Source organism: Pseudorasbora parva, chromosome 19 (genome assembly GCF_024679245.1).
Source record: "Pseudorasbora parva isolate DD20220531a chromosome 19, ASM2467924v1, whole genome shotgun sequence".
NCBI classification, from domain to species: domain Eukaryota; kingdom Metazoa; phylum Chordata; class Actinopteri; order Cypriniformes; family Gobionidae; genus Pseudorasbora; species Pseudorasbora parva.
This window is the reverse complement of record NC_090190.1, coordinates 32,847,836-32,863,751: the sequence shown is the minus strand read 5'-3', so window position 1 is coordinate 32,863,751 and position 15,916 is coordinate 32,847,836. Positions and strand designations below refer to the sequence as shown.

The window sequence follows — 15,916 nt, the reverse complement described above, 5'->3', positions numbered from 1 at the left end:
GAAATCAAATCGCTGGCAGATCAGGCTGGGTTTACCCAGTCTACTATTTTTCTTAAAAGGCAGAATGGCAGCACAGCTGAAAGTTTTGTATGAGCTGCACTCTGTAGCCTACTGTAAATGGGTAAATTTGCATTTCCTTCAGCCCAATTATTTAAGTTTTGATGTGAAAGTTTTTTTTTACATTTGCCCTCCAAAAGACTTTTTTTTTGTTATAAAAAAACAAGTGAGATAAAGTCACGCAAAAGTAATGTAACATTATTTTTATTACGAAGTAGGCCTAACTAAGTAGCAGTTAGTTACTTTTTAAGGGAGTAATGCAATATTTATATTAGCCTACTTTTCAAATTAACTTATAGGGGGCAGTTTCGAACACAGCATGTTTGAAATAGAGTAATCGCATTTTGTTATCCGTTTTTCTGAGTCGCGCCCGTTGCTGTAAGGGTTCACTGTTATACTTAACAGTACGAGAGCGGTCTCTAGAGGCCAAATAAAAACGGTCGCTCACTGACGCCTTGTGGAGTTTATTTTGGCGCGCTTGCACGGAGCAGGGTATCTAGGCCTACTTCAGAATGCTGTTTTGAAGCAGTCGACGATACGGTATCTATAAATTACTCCACAGCACATGTTGTCATATATTTCTAAAGTTATTAATGTGTTTAATAGATAATGCTTTACTGGAGAATATTGCATTATTCCTGTGTCGAGCAAGGCTGAGAGGACGTCATAGGCTACCTCAGACGCAAGTGTTTAGCGGCCTAAAGACGCGATTTTTACCATCTGTATAGTTTATATTCAGCATGTCATTTTTATATTAAGCAAAGTTTAAAATCAGAAATAAACCGGTTCCACACGTTCATCTTAAGAACGCGTCAGAAAGTTCACATTTTCTAAAGAGAAACGAGTGCATTGGTGAACAGAGTGAATTTAGACTTGTATTCATATCAAAGTGGTAATATAGCTGCTGACCGAAAGCTCTCAGATTTCATCAAAAATATATGTGAATAATTTATATATTATTATTCCCATTATATAATTAAGGGAAAGTGTTGTAATAATACCCAAGATGGGTTGTCTATTTTTGAATATCTATTTGACATCTCATAGATGGACAAGTGACTTTTTATATATCACTATATAGCCTATTATTTTTTGGTTTGTCTACCTAATGTTAAATCAATATTTTCTCTCCATAAACTTAATACCCAACACTTAAAGTAGTCGTATTGTTGAAGCACTCGAAATATACCACTATTTATTTCACTGTATTTATTTTAGCATCACCAGATTTTAAGATATATTAAAGTGAATGTTACAGAATGTTACAGAAAATATTACATGATGATAATTTGTTGCATATTTTTTGTCATAGATATCTATACTTATTCAACCTCTCCAGACACTTCGGCTTGCACACCTTCTTGAAATCCATGATACAACATTGCACAGCTTCTGGTTGTGAAGCCACCAAGATTTAAATCCCAAAGAAATAGGATATCATAACCTTTCACAGGTGAGAATGTGTCGGTTTGTGTTTTACATACATTAATATTACAGGTTTTTTACTATGGTAACTTTTTAATGTGATGTTAACTGATGCCTTTGTCTTGTTGTATAGTGTTAGTTTAGCAACATCATCGGCTGAAGTCTAGCCTATTGCAGATATAGATATTCATACATGCGTCTAACTACATTTGAAGATATTCAATCAACTTGCTCTCGAATGTACACAGATCTGGTTTGATCCTTCCAATATGGTGGTTGGTTTACGTCTAGTGACTCATAGAAGCAGCTGCTAATAATGCAGCTATGGCATATCATAGGTAAAAAACTAATTGTCTACAATTCTATCACATATATCTAGGGATGTACCGATATGAAAATGTTGGCCGATACAACAATTCTTTATATTTGAAAGCCTATAAATCGAAATCCAAAATTGTATATCATTTTTGAGAGCCTGATTACAAAAACAAAAGTCTCTCCATTAAAAGCTAAGCACACAATTATAATGTTCTCATTATTTTATGTAGCCTATATGTCAGGGATGGAAATTAACTTTTTAGTTTTTCGTCTGAAACCCAAAAAGAAAAAACCAAGGGCGAAAAACGAAACACCGAAACAAATGATGCCAATTATAAGTACCATTGCATTTATGACTAATGCTATGACTGTGTAATTTTACTAAATATCAAGGCATTGCAATTGCATAAATTAATATTAAAGTTTCAAATAATAAATCAATTACAAATTATGCATATATTTATTTAGCACATTGCAACAATGGACAGTATAAAATAAAATTCTAAACTAAAATGTTTAACTTGACCTCACTCATCTGTACATTAAATAATAATAGGTCTACTGGCCTGCAGAAAGGTACAGAATTTGAATGAAGTTATCAAATGTAAAGTAACTGCATATTTAACTGTTTAAATTAAAGATTCATTATCTTTTGCTTGACATTAAAAGGAGCAATCAAGGCTACTGCCCCTTTAGGACTTAATGCAGGGACATGTGTCGTCTTTCTCGACTATATACAGTTTGCTTAAGGCATATTCAGACTATGTCTGCTTGGATACTCATCAAGATGGACATGTTGACATACTTCTTGTGTGAGTTTGTCCATTCAAGAGCAAGACTTGAAAGAGAACTCAATATTTGCGCACTGTGAGACGTGTGTGTGCTTTTGGATGAGTGCACAGAGATCTCTCAGCGCGCGCAAGTTCTCATTCGCGTCTTCTGGCTCTTTACCCGGGTGATGACGGCGAAAATGACTGGTCATATTCGAACATACGGCAGCACTCGCATTCATTGAACAAAGTTTACAAAGAGGTGAAAGAGTACCGTAATTCCTCAAATAAAGACCGGGGCCTTTATTTTCCTGAACTGCCGATGGGAACCGGCTTTTATTTGAAGCAGGCTTTTATTAGGGGCAGGCCTGTATTTCTAATTCCATCTGTTTGAAATATAATTGCTTTATGTAAACCGTTTTCAATTTAAAGTGATCGTTCCAGTGGACAAATATCATAGATTTTTTAAAGAAACATTTGCAAAAATATCACCATACAACAACATAATACGCATTTTTTATTTTGTAATTTAATTGTAATTCCGCACGCCGAATCTAGCCGAGCATGACGTCTCATCACACCGGCACCCAGTTTGCACATTAGGTGCTTATATTTACTGATAAGCCTACAAAAGCAGAAATAAGCCATTTTAAATAAAGATCCAGGTTTAAGCAAATAAATAAATAAATCGCGACGTTAAAGTTTTATGAAATTAGGAAATATTTACGAGATCGTTAATTTAGTGGATATTTTGTTCTTATGTCACAAGAATTAATATCAAGCCAAGGTTTACTGAGTTTTACACGATTCTTTTGTGTTGTGGTTTTTGGTGAAATGTACTAAAATAAATATCATCACCTGTGCACGTTAGCCCACTTCTACTCGACGCTTTTTCCTGTTGGTTTATAGAACAATTATTTACTCCGAATCGAAAAATAGCACATGGGCGAGCGCGGCGAGTATAAACACCTCGTCTGTTTGGGGAGGAGCGCGCGCAGTCAGCGGAGGCTCGCGCCGCGGAGACAGGCGAAAGTACAAACAAGGCTTGAGACACTGCGCGGAGCGGAGCTGAGCTTCGAGGATTGGGTGCGACCCCATCACGAAGACATAAAAGATACGAGAGGCTAATATTACGTGCGTCTTTATCAGCTCCCTAGTTCAGTAGTCAGGGCACTGATCAGGACATACCGGTAAGTCAATGGGCTGACTCCCTGATCATCAGTGCCCTGACTACTGATGGAGCAGATTGAGACGCACGCATTGTGAAGATCAATATTTGTAGCCTGCCTGGTGACACAGTATTTTCAGAGACGTTGCATCTCTCATAGACTACAGAAGCCAATTTAAAATGGCACATGCATCCGTTATATTCTGAATTTAATTTACAAAGCAATCCCTGTAAAGTTTTTAGGTTAACTATAGAAGAGACCAGTATTAGTGTGTGTCGCACTGGCATGACTCGCATCGGGGCGCGTGGCATCAGGATGGTTTCGCATTAAATTAACGCCATTTAGGAGATTATCCACTCATTTTCCCCCGGCCTTTATTTGAGACTGGCCTTTATTTGTTCGTGTTGACCACGCCCCCGGCCACTATCAGAGGCCCGGCGTTTAATTGACTACAGGCTTTTATTTGAGGAAATACGGTATGCTATTTTTATTTACCCGCCAGGGTGGCCGGTATAGGTGAAGCGAGTTTACCCGCCACAACTTAAAACACCCTCATTTGGCTGTTGGCGGCTGCTAATTTCCATTTTCTATTTTGAAGTGATTTCAAACATATTTCAAGCAATTCAAAACCATTATGGTGACCAGTGCACTTCTGAAGTGTCTCAGCGGAATTCAGGGGTTCCAATCACTTTCATGGCCACATGTGTATAAAATCAAGCACCTAGGCATGCAGACGCTTCTACAAACATTTGTGAGAGAATGGGTCGCTCTCAGGAGCTCAGTGAATTCAAGCGTGGTACATTGATAGGCTGCCACCTGTGCATTGAAGTCCATGAAGTCCATTCATGAAATATCCTCACTACTAAATATTCCACTGTCAATTGTTAGTGGTATTCTAACAAAGTGGAAGCAATTGGGAACTACAGCAACTCAGCCATGAAGTGGTAGGCCACTCAAAATCACAGAGCGGGGTCAGTGCATGCTGAGGCGCACAGTGCGCAGAAGTTGCCAACTTTCTGCAGAGTCAATAGCTACAGACCTCCAAACTTTGTGTGCCTTTTAGATTAGCTCAAGAACGGTGTGTAGAGAGCTTCATGGAATGGGTTTCCATGGCTGAACAGCTGCATTCAAGCCTTACATCAAGTGCAATGCAATGCAAAGCGGCGGATGCAGTGGTGTAAAGCACGCCACTACTGGACTCTAGAGCAGTGGAGATGTTTTCTCTGCAGTCACGAATCACGCTTCTCTGTCTGTCCAGTGCACGAGTCTGGGTTTGCCTTCTCATCCAACATCAATGCCTGACCTCACAAATGGGCTTGTAGAAGAATGGTCAAAAATTCCCATAAAAACACTCCTAAAGCCTTCCCAGAAGAGTTGAAGCTGTTTTAGCTGCAAAGGGTGGGCCAAGTCCATATTAAACCCTACGGATTAAAAATGGGATGTCATTAAAGTTCATGTGCATGTAAAGGCAGGCATCCCAAAACCTTTAGCAATATATTGTATTTATCGGCTGATACCAATATGGTTGCAGATATATATCGTACATCCCTAGACATAACCATCCATTAATATGTCTAAATGTGGTTAATTTCATGTCTTAATAATTAGTCCAATCAGTTAATTTGCTTTAAACAGACAATTCAGTCGTCATCTACTCTTTTTCTAAATGTGTATGACTTTGTCCTGTGTAAATTAGGCTGTAAAATGTTGTATTTTCAATACAATGAAAAATCCATGATGAAAATCAAGTCTTGCACATATGTAAAGAGTTACTACATTGTTAAAAAGTGTTTTCATTTGCTCATGTCCTATCTCGCCTAAAGTATCAAGTGAGCCAGCACTGTCACCGCCATTTAGAACTGGTTCCAAGAATTAATGTTTTGTGCAGTTCTCTGTAATTTCTGAGAATCAAAGTCACTGAACACGTGTATGTTCACTGGGTTTCTTCCTCTCCGTCCGACACACGCACACACACACACTCTCTCGGCGCATAGTCTGTTCGTGTAAACCTTCTCCCCTTCCCCCCACGCCTCTCTCCCTTTCTGTCCCCCTCGTCCTCCCCTCGCTCTCACTCTCACTTACAGCCTGCGAGCACTATTTCAAGCCTCCATCAGAAGGAGTGAAGGAGAGCGAGTCACAGAGGTCGGGGGGAGGGGCTGGCAGACAGGATTTGGAGTTCAAGTGCATGTGGAGAAAATGACCTGGAAGACAGTGAGACGGTGAGCGGAATGGGGAAGCACAGACTGGAATATCCTTTTCTTTTCCAGGCACAGATATTTGGCCTGGAATCAAGAAGGTGAGATTGGAAAAAAAAGCACACACACAAGAACAAATGAAGGAAAATCGAATGCCGGGAGACGAGAGCGGAGGACAAGAAAATGTATTCCGGCCCCCTCCCCTGAACTCTCGGCTATGGCTCACTCCTCCTTCTTCCCTCCCTCCCGTGAACCCCTTAGCCTCGCTTTTCTATCTATCGTTCCCTCTCTGTCAATCTCTCCCCTCCCACCTCCTCATGCGGTCGCTCGCATACACATGCGCCCTTACGATTTCGCTCTCTTTCTCTCTCGTCCTCTCTCCGGCGACTGCAGTCCTTCTCTTCTCATCCTCGCAGCCTGGCAGCTTCATCCGTATTCCTCCCTCCTGGACGGAGAAACACGCGCAGCCTTTCTAACGGTCCCCCCACCCCTCTCTGTGCCTCCCTAAAAAACCAGGCCCCTTCAACAGCTTCTTTTCCTACTTGTCTCGGTCCTTTGCACTTCACTTTCATTCATTTTTTTTATTGATGTTTTTTGTTTGAATCATTTTCCAGCCCTGTCCCACAAAAATCTTGCATTCTCATAGTGTGAAAGCAGTTCAGAGTGCTGAATGAACAGTAGGAAATGGGCTGATGGGATGGGTAGTAGGAAAAAACGTGGTTTGGGAGGAAACACTAAGAGGAGAGAAGTGACTGCCGCTGGGATAGCGGAGAGGAGGAAGGACCCGGAGCAACGAGAGAAAGAGCCAAACGCGGGATCAACGAAACCGCGGGAAAAGGAGGAGGAACGACTAGACTGGTACTCTTGTCTTTCTGTTTTAACCCTCTAGTTCTCTCATTTCATCAGTAACTATCCCATTCTGTCCATCCGTATCTTTCAACTTTATCTCTCTGTTCACTCCTACTATTTCTTGTGCACTTTTTGAAATCATGTTTAAAGCGTTTATTTTGTCTCAATTTTTCTTTTTTTTCTTGCAATTTTGTCTAATTGAATACCCGTGGTTCTCTCTGGATTGTCTTGTTTCATATTTTGCGTGGCTGATATCGGGGATGTGCAGCATTCAGGCATTGGCGGAGCAAAGAATGAAAGCATGTGTGAGATGTGTGCTGAAAACGGACTATTATCGCTTCTTCATTCCTTCACTTTTTCTTGTGTAAAGCTTGTGCTGCAAATTTTCTGTTAGTTTGCACGGCAGGTTTTGTCTGTAAGTAATTCTGCATGTGCATGTGTGTGTCGTGAGTGTAAGAGTGTGTGTATGGCACCATGCATGCTTGAACATGCAGGAGGGTAAACCTTGCTTGGAATTGTGGGGGTCGTTCTCTTTCCCTGTTTCTGTCTTGTGCACCGTCCCCAGTATGCCCCAACTTCCTCTGCCCATCATCCTTTCATCCGGGAACCCCCACAAATGTCCATCCATCCGGGCGACTGCTAGCTCAGGGGAATCAGAGACAATGGCGACAGATCTTAGGCCTGTATGTGTGCCATAGTTGAATTGTACAATCAGCAAAAAGGCACGCTTAGTTTTTGAGTTGGGAAAAGTAACAATCTAAACCATTTTTGTTGCGAACGCGTGGGCGATATACCGTCGGAACCGTTAACGAAGAGCGACCGAGCTCGTGGACATGTGGTAAAGTGCACATCTCATCGAGGGGTTTGCTCGGTGCATCGGGGCATTAAATCAGAGACATTGTTGCTGAAATGCACAAAAGCCAAATGCTCTTGCTCTGGCTGTGTGTGTCGTGATATTCGTCCCTCTGTTTCCTTGCGGAATAATTTCTCCCTCCTTTCATTCTAAGTGAGATTTGTGGGGTATTGTGGTATCTCCACATTTTTGTACAGAGGGGAATGTCTGGTTTAAATCATACTCTTCTGTCTGCATTTGCTCCTTAATGCATCTGGATCTGGTAGGTGTAACGTTTGTTTGTGTGGGTGTGTGTCTCTAAGCATTTTGTAATGAGGATAGGTTTTCGTAAGGTTGTGCTCCTCGAGCAAGTTTACATTTTTGATCTGCATTTTAAATTGAAAATTATACATATTAAAGGGATTGTTCATCCAAAAATGACAATTCTGTCATTATTTACTCTCCTACATATTGTCAAACCTGTACTACCTTTCTTTTTTTCTGCGGAACACGAAAGAAGAGATATATGTTTTGGTCCATTGTATGGACAATAACAGACATTTCTCAAAAATATCTTCTTTTATGTTCAAGTTTTGGAAAAAAACAGGATGAGTAAATAATTTGGGGGTAAACTATCAGTTTAATACATATAGTTATTTTTGTTATATAGTTATGTATTGTAAGTACCTGTATTGTGTTTGAGTATTCTGCATTCTGTGCAAATTTGGGCTTTGGAGAGACTGTGTTCCGAGTGTATTTGTGTACTGAAGGTCCTTTTGCAAAATAAATTATTTAAATATATTGGTCTTATATACAGTGTGTTTGATTTGCATTGTATTTTTTGTTGTATTATATAACAAAAAACGTTTGACATTGAATGCTTACGTCCAGTCTGATGTTGAGAATAAGCTTAATACATTTTAAATGCATATACAAAATATCGAAAATAGCGCATATCGAAAATTTGGGAATTCTAGGTCTAATCACTAATCATAAATCAAATTAGTGAATGTGAATTCCTTTGTATAAAAGGTTTGATTTCTTATCATGTTCATTTTTCAATTCTTTAAACTTATGTTGTCGTTGTTTGTATTGGTTTGACTTTTGAACCCAAGGACATTTTAGAGTGGCTTTACAAGAAATTGCAACTTTATATGAGTTCATTCCTTGTGATTTTCCCTTTTTAACATGTTTATATTTTAATTTAATATTATTAGATGAAAAACATGTGTACATATATATATATATATATATATAGAGAGAGAGAGAGAGAGAGAGAGAGAGAGAGAGAGAGAGAGAGAATGTAGTTGATTATTTCTGTTATGTATCTATAGTTTGTAGCTTTCATATTAATAACATCTGATCCAACAAAGAGCTTGTTGTTGATATTCATTAATCTGCAGCAATATAAAATCCATTATTTTCAGAAAAGCATCCTGATAGCTATTTTGCAGTCTGCTGTCTGTGATTGGTTGCTTGCCATGGCCTGTTGGTGGATGGCGTGCATCTGTGCCGTGACCCTAGCTTGACCCTGTTGGCACTCAAGGGGACTGAAGGGAGAGAGAAATCAGGGCGAGCGGAGTCGAGGGTGGGGGTGTGATGACTCTTTGATATCAAAAAATCTGGATGAGGAAAGTGTCTAGTCTAGTGCTAGACAGACAGAGGCGGAGGGAGGGGGGAAACACGGCCGCTCCGCAACAACATGCTCCGTTTGATACTAAGCCATCAACGGCCGTAAAGGGGACTTTCCGGAAAATATCACCATTGATTTCAACATCAGAAGAGAGATGAAGTGAGTGAAAAGAGCAAAGGAGAGATGATGCCATGGTGTCAGGGTCTCTAGTGTTATGAAATATTACTCATACCGCCTGTCTGTTATGTAACGTTACATAACCCAGGCTTCCGTGGTAACTCTGTTATTGGAGCTCAACTTGTGATCAGGAGGATATCTGAAACTTATGGATTGAAGCTGTAGAAGTCCTTTGGTGTATAATTTAAGAAGTGTATGGAACCACAGTCATTGTAACTGCATTGCACCTTCTTTTGATTCAGCTCAACATGCATTTTTCTCTATAATAAAGTCCCTTTGTTGCTAAAATAACAGCATGCTTTAAAATATACTTTTTAAAACATTGTACTTCAACATGCAATTAAGCAATGCAGTTTTGAATTTTATTGGTTAAGAATTTTGAGTGAAAGCAAGGAAATCTGATCTTTTGCTCAAAGGAGTTCACATGGTCAGTCACTTATATTTTCACTATCACTATAGATTATTTAAATATATTACATAAAATAGTGTAGAATGTTCAATATTGTTTTTTCATTTCACTTATAATAAAATCCTAAAACGTTCTTTTTGAATTAGATTTTGAACTGCAGATTTTCAGACACTTTTAATCACTTCAGTATATGAAATTGACATCTCCATTTATTTAAGCTTATTTTTTGACACCAAAATAGTTTGCCATTGTAATGGTTAGCATTTTTTAAATTCTTATTTTGAATCTCAATGTAGCAGACCATGTGGCCTTGTTTCAGCCTCATCACTCTTAAAAAGTTGTCATCGTGGAATGTTTCCCATGGTTCTCTGTAACAGAACAGTGTGTAAATTAGCATCAGCCTTGTCCCAATATCAAGGTCAGAAACTTCATCAGTCTTACCCATGTTTGTTCATGTCAGAGCCCCATGGGTATTGCATGTCGACTGTCTATAGAAACTTCAATGCTTGTTCCACGACATTCATGTCTCATTCAATTCAGTTCAAAAGTCAATTCAGTATGATTGAATTAATCTTGGAACAGTGAATAGCCTTTCAGTTAAAGCATTTTACAAATGCTATACAGGATTTTCACTAAATATCTTAGCCAAGAAAATGAGAGATTACTTTAATTTCAAGAGCTGCATAGGGGATGGAGAGTCAGCGCAGTCCTGGTAAGGATGGAAAGCAGTTCTTGATATTTTGAGTTGGCTATTGTTTATTTTCAAATATTGTCACAATGATGTTGATATTAAGCACTTTAAATTGATTATTAAATATTAAACTATTTAAAAATAATTTAGCAAAATGCATTGGTTAGATTTTTAATTGATCGACCCATTAAGACCATGCTCAAACTGACAACAAAAAATAAAATTGCATATCCAGATGGATTTTTTTCTACCACCTCCATTTTCCCAAGACTAAGCTCAGCCCTATGGGTGATCGGGCTTTCTGTTCCTCCGCTGCACGGATTTGGAATGCCCTACCCGACCATCTGAGGGCACCTCAAGCTCTTGAGACTTTTAAAAAAGGTTTTAAAGGGATAGTTCACTTTGAAATTAAATGTTGATATGTTTTAGCTTACCTCATGGGCATCTGAGATGTAGGAGTATTTGTTTCCCCAGTAATTTTGATCATTTTAGGTCAAACCGTTCTTGTCTGTGCCTCACATAATGCAGGTCTATGGTCACCACCTCAAAGCGCATACACAGAGAAGTCCAAATTAAAGAATCCCCCATCGTAAGTTTACACTGATGGCCTAAGACACGAAACGAGCGGTTTGTGTGAGAAAACGAACAGTATTTATATCGTTTTTACCTCTTGTACACCACTACGTCCGACTGATCCGAGGGCGCGTGTGCATGTTTCCTGTTGTGACATTCGCACGTTCTGGCTTTTGCGCGTTCTTCGCAAGCGCGGAAAGTGCCGGAAGTGGTATCATATTCTTGATCCGTGTATTCTGGTTCAAATAAATATGGTTGTGTGAAAAATTCAACGTTGTCTGTTAATATATCGAAATCTTCCATTGCGATGTCCTGTACGTCTAAATATGTTTAGTTCTTTACAGTGAAAGGTAACACTTCCCAAATTTCTGTGTAAACAATTAAAGACATACACGCTCGAGAGATCCACTTCCGGTGCTTTCCGCGCTTGCGCAGACTAAAGCCAGTACGCGCAAATGTCACAACAGGAAACGCGCGCGCGCCCTCGGATCAGTCGGACGTAGTGGTGTACAAGAGGTAAAAACGATATAAATACTGTTCGTTTTCTCACACAAACCACTGGTTTCGTGTCTTAGGCCATCAATGTGTACTTACGATAGGGGATTGTTTAATTTGGACTTCTCTGTGTATGCTCTTTGAGGTGGTGACCATAGACCTGCATTATGTGAGGCACAGACAAGAACGGTTTGAACTAAAATGATCAAAATTGAAACTACTGGGGAAACAAATACTCCTACATCTCGGATACCCATGAGGTAAGATAAAACATATTTTAGAGATGCATATTCATTTTTTCTGCTTCCGCTTTGAAGTCCTCGTCACATATGTGGCTGCGCCTACGTTGTTAACAAAGCAACAGATAGGTTGGTTATGTCTGGACTCACACATCTTATTTCATCACTTGCAATTAATAGTGTGGACTGTCTGCCTGAAAAGATGTGATTTGAGAAAAATCTGATTTGCCTGCCGTCTGAACATAGCCCAATGAAATGCATGAATTGTTGCACCCCTAGAATTTTTAGAGTCCATAATTAAAATGGCAATCTTGACATTGAGATTTAAAGAAATTGAGATATTATTAAATGCGTAGTTTAAAGCTGAAGTGTGTAATATAAAAAATACTTTCTCCTATCTCGTTCTCAAGTACTCTGTGGTGCCATTACTTGTTAGTTTGATCATCCCTCATGTGATATAGCAACATGAACTCAACCAATAGTATACGTTTGGAGTAAATCTGACAGTTTATATTTCAATTTACATCTGCAATATTCAATATTGCTTCTCTTATCCATTTACAACTTTCCTTATCTGGATTATTGTACAGATCATGATGTAGAACATTTCAACATGGTGTGTCTTTCTCTCCCACTTCTTCTTTTACTCCCTCCTTCCCTTCCTCTCCATCTCATGTATTTCTCATTCATAATGGATGAAATTCAACCACATACCATACTGTAATGGATTGCATACACCTCAGGAAATCCCCAGTCACTAGACTGTGCTGGATTTTTCTGTTAAGAGAGATGGATGAAACATGCAAAAGTGAAATATCTTATGTGGAAATTTCACTTACTCTTGACCTCTTATTGACAATACTAAAAAGCTTTGCTTGCAATGAACTGTGAATATTTCGCTAATGACTGTTCAGCATATTTCAAATGCACATCATCTTTTCTATAGCTGTCTTGACAACAATACAGCAATATTGTTTACAATATGTAACAATTCCAGTAAGGCACATTTCCAAAATAGGTGATGTTTTTATTGAAAATATATGAGTGGCAGTTTGACATTAATGGTTGCTAGATCCATAGTTACATCTAATATCCAGGTATGTGTTCTGGTATGATTAACTATACACTGCAGCATTTAGGTATTGACTATGTTATCATACTTTTGAAAGTTTTCAGAAACTTGTTGGAATACTCCTAGCATGATTCATTTGTGATGTTCCAGTTATTGTTTTGAGAATTATGTATTGGCATAAATTAGCATAGTTACCATTGTATGGGAAATGCTTCACTTAGAGAGAATGAATTGTGAACATTTCAGTAATAAATGTTTAGCATATTTTTGATATGCATCATCTATTTCTCTAGCTGCCTTCATCACAATACCACAATAAGGTTTAAACAAAACAGTCACTCAAATAGAATGAAGCACATTTACAAAATACTGTAGGTGATGCATTTTTGAAAATAAGTGTCAATATTACATTAATGATTGCTAGAACCATATCTAGTTACACCTGTAATTTAATATTGAATAGGTCAGATCTTGCTTGAAAGACTTCAGAAACTATTTGCAATACTATGTTCCAGTCATTACATAGTTTTGAAAATTTAGTTTTAGTACCAATTAGCATATTTAGCCAGTTAATCTATTTGTGAAAGGAAAATAAATGGTTGGTAGAATTTTGGTAGTGTTAAAAAATAAAATTAGACATTGTTCTCAGTTATTCAGAAAATCGGAGTTGTATTGTCTTGTTTTGGGAGATCTATTCCTTTAAAACTAACTTAATGTTCTTGAGAGGTTTGTGATGAGCTGTATAGGATAACTGCGCTTCCAGGGGGGTTGTCACACTCAGTTTCTGTCAATCTCCCGTCAATCTTGAGTATCTATAGAGTAGTATTGCATCCTTCATATCTCCGAAAAGTCTTTAGTTTTATTATATTTATAAAAGAAAGATGCATTGTACCGAGTTTTACCGAATAAAACCAAGTGGATGGAGGCGCATTGTGTGGACGGAGCTAAAGAATCACGAGCGCAAGCAACTTTTGCATTGAGAGCGTCTGAGGCTAACATTTGTTAGCTTCTCTGAAGCTCTGTAGGAGAATCTGTTATGTACTTGAAACATACACATTTGCCAGAATTATACCGATCAGTTGTTTGTTCCATTAAATTTCTTTGCAATAGATCCTTTATGAAAATATGCAGTTTAAATTCCAAAAAGGGAGTGAAGCCAACAGAAAAGCCTGGTGTCAGTGTCAAAAATTGGTTGAAACTTTGACGTCTCAATTCTCGTGTAGCCACAGGATACGTTTTGAGCTCAGTAGCAGTCCACCAGCGTGCAAGCGGATGAATTCCTCAAGAAAGTTTAAAACGAAACCCTATGGGGAATTGTGTCAGTCAAGGTCTGCTGTGCTTGTCCAAGCTTGAAAGGAACCTGAGGAGAACACAGGTGCATGAATGTTATTTGAACTACGAAGCTTACCCATTGGACAAACAATCCAATTTTTTTGATTGTTCTTTAAATTTGTATAGGATAGACTATATTGAGAGGAAAATACTAAATTTGTGTCGGTTACTATTAGCAGATAGCCATGCAGTTCTGTGCCAATGTGAATGTGATTCATAATTAGACGAAGGTTGTAAAAAATGCAGAGAAATGTAGATGTTTTGAAAGCGTTGGCTTTTGTTTTAAGTCTTGCAAGGATCTCATAATTCATCTTTCAGTCGTGTTCATATCATCCTCCCCTGCAACTCAGAGCTGTGCCGGGGGACCGCACATAGCTCTTCATTCAGTACAAACTCACAGTGGCGTGTGATTCAGCCAGATGTCTCAATTAGCTGAATGATACGATTTCCAGTCAGGAGCATAAAACAATGCATTTGGAAAACATGGGTTGAAAATTAAAGAGGCTGTTTACCAGTTTAAAGTATCAGGTTCATTGTTTCCGCTAATTTGATCGGGAGGCGTTTTTGAAAAACATTGAATATGCATCTTTACCAAAGAAGGGAAGGCACATAGAAATGTATCTTTGTTGTGTAATCCTACCGCCACTTAAAACTAAAGCTCTAAATCTGCATTAATGAGGGATCAACTTTGGAAATTGCAAATTGTCTAACACAATAACAAATATTGGTCTTATGTTATACTTACGTCTGTAATGATGGCCAGCTTAAACTTTTTATACTTAAATTGACTATACAGTGAACAATCTATTTTACAAGAATATAAATTCTTATACACTTTTTAGTTTATAGGCTAAATATGCTTGCAGTGGAAATTTAGAGCTAGAATCAGCACTTATTTTATTAAATACCCTCAGCCTGATTTACATATTAGCTTACATTTGCTGCTTCACTCTCCAGAATAGCAGCTCACATGTTTTTGTCATATTCTTTTGTATAATATAATATAGCAAAAAAAAAATTTAAACGAGTTATTTTCACATTCTTCATTAAAAAAAAAACGATGAGCTACACCCGTTTGAAGTCGATATAGTCAGCAAAGTCAATTTTGAGAAAACTTTAACTCTATTTTTCTGAAGGTTCCCAAACAAAATCACCTAGCAACCATTTCTTAAAATCCTTGGTAATAACACCACATTTGGCACACATCAAATTGAAACCAAATATCTATAGGAAAAATATATATTCAATCTTTCCCCCCATTATACCACAATTTGATTAAAATGAATGAAACAGACAGTATATATTAAGAGCTACAGTACCGCACAGATCTAATATTATGTTACGCTTCGGATTTTTTTCCAGAACAGTTAACAAACGTTCATTTAAGACATAGATAATGTTTGCGTGAATATTCGCCAAGCCAGATATTTTGAAATACTGTAATTGTGTGTGCATATATGTACATCGGGATTGAGATTCTTTGTGCGCACGCTTCGGATATGTCAGTCAGCACAAGTAAGATCGTTTACATTAGCATAAGTTTGATGATCAAATTTCATTAGTTAAGACTCATGCCATTGAGAATTCTTTGAATATTCATTAAGTTGGAATGCTGTGCTTTAAAACCATACCAAACTTGTGCTGAGGGGAAGCGCAATGCCAGGTGTTGAGAACAGCATT

At 38.2% G+C, this 15,916-nt stretch overlaps 1 long non-coding RNA gene across 3 annotated transcripts in view; it reads left to right on the top strand.

Annotated features, from left to right (window-relative positions):
* The first annotated feature begins 500 nt into the window (after window positions 1-500).
* LOC137048285 (uncharacterized) overlaps window positions 501-15,916 on the top strand; it is a 50,114-nt gene continuing 34,698 nt past the window's right edge. The window contains exons 1-3 of one of the 3 annotated variants that reach the window (XR_010899356.1): window positions 501-597; window positions 1,370-1,510; window positions 5,824-5,958. This is a non-coding gene — a long non-coding RNA (uncharacterized lncRNA). The other 2 variants (XR_010899357.1, XR_010899355.1) reach the window with 2 other exon arrangements.